We start from the raw sequence: 1,715 nt of genomic DNA, 5'->3' as shown, positions 1-1,715 counted from the left end.
TGTGTGTGTGTGCACGCACACGCACACGTACACAGATAGGACAGAGGATAGACCTTGGGAGTGAGTCCTGAAGTTGTCGGACCTGGAGATTGGACCCAACTCATCAGGCCTGGTGGAACGTGCCTGTTCAGCCATCTTACTAGCCCATTGACTTTACTACCACATACATCCCTCCATCCCTCCATCCCTCTTCCCTCCCTCCATCCCTCCTCTCCCTCCCTAGTATTCCCTTCCTCCTCTTGTGTTTCACCCTCACCCCTGCCGTGTGTGTGACTGTGTAGGGCAAAGGCTGACACTGCGTATCATCTGTAACCCCTCTTTTCCCAGACAGGATGTGATATTTATTACTGAACATGATTTAGTAGGGTAGAGGGTAGCACCACAGTAGAAGCCCCGAGGAGTGCGGGGCCCGCCAATGCCCGTGGGACCAGGATTGGTGATGCAGCTGACCCCTCGGCCATCAGGAACGAGTCACTTCTCAGCGACTGTGTCCTTCAGATCAATCTACATTCAGTTTAGTGAAGCCTCACCTCTTTGAGAGAGACAGACAAAGTAGAACTCAGTGAGGACGACCAGGGCAAGAAAGTGGGAGGAAGGGGCTTAATAACACCACTTGCCTCTGGCAGCACGGAGAGCTTGAACTTGGCTTTACGTAGGGCCTCCATCCGATGTTCCTTATTCTGAGGCATGATTCAGGTGGACGTGATGGCCTGGACAGTGAGACCCCTGGCCGTGGTGACCTGAGGCTTCCCTAGGGCACAGCGAATACCTGTCTGGGGCCTAGATTGGAGGCGACATTGAGGTCAGAGCTCGAAGAGCCTTCAGAAGATTGTCTCCAAGGTCCCTTGGGGGAGCCCATACAGGCAACAGGGTGAGGTCACTCCGAACGAGTGTGCTGTTGGCAAGCATTGCACACCAGGCCCCAGTGAGAAGCTGCTGGCAACCGTTGCACAGCGCGCCCCGCTGAAAAAGGGGACCTCCCGTGCAGCTTAGTTGGCTGCAGATTTACCTCATCTTTTAAGACACAGTCTCTCAGTGAACATGAAACTCACTGATTTTGTCAGGCGGAGTGGCCAGAGAGCTTTGCGGATGGATCCAGCAATCTGTCCTCCACGCCAGACATGCCGGCTCTAGGGTTTAAGAGTATTGCTGTGCCTGGATTTTCCGTGGGCGCTGGTGATCTGAACTCAGGTTCTCAGGTTTGCATGGGAAAACCTAACCCACTGAGCCATGATCCTTGCCCATCATTAATTTTATGGTCAGTAACATTAGTGTTAGAAATGAATGACATCTGTGGTGCCATTTCATCCCACGTACACATGTGCATGGATGGTGTGCAGCCTCGCCATACTGCTACCTTCTCCCTGCTCTCAGATGCTACATCTCACAAATTTTTCTCTCTTCTCAAGTGCTGGTGTTACAGACACTCACCGTTAGCCTGAGATGTGGTATGTGTGTGTAACTGTGCGTGTGTGTATGTGTCCATGTATGTATGTGCAAATGTGTTCGTTCAGGTTCCCGTGGAGGGTGTCTGACCCCCCAGTGGGGGAGTTATCAGTCAGTCTTGGGACACCTGACAGGGTTCCTGGGATTTGAACTCCGGTCTTCTGGAAGAGCAACAAGTGCTCTTAAACACCGAGCTGTCTCTACAGCACCCTGTGCCGAGGTTTTCAATGGTTCTGGGGATCTGAACTCAGGTCTTCATGCTAATTCAG

The 1,715-nt window shown here is 52.4% G+C and overlaps 1 pseudogene; it reads right to left on the bottom strand.

The window, feature by feature from the left end:
* Positions 1-827: 827 nt before the first annotated feature.
* On the bottom strand, positions 828-1,003 carry LOC121440498 (annotated as a pseudogene).
* Positions 1,004-1,715: the final 712 nt, after the last annotated feature.

The sequence above is a fragment of the Microtus oregoni genome, unplaced genomic scaffold, assembly GCF_018167655.1.
Source record: "Microtus oregoni isolate MIOR12 unplaced genomic scaffold, Mior012 000067F_ref0000223, whole genome shotgun sequence".
In the NCBI taxonomy this organism is placed as follows: Eukaryota; Metazoa; Chordata; class Mammalia; order Rodentia; family Cricetidae; genus Microtus; species Microtus oregoni.
This window is presented reverse-complemented; position numbering and strand designations above follow the sequence as displayed.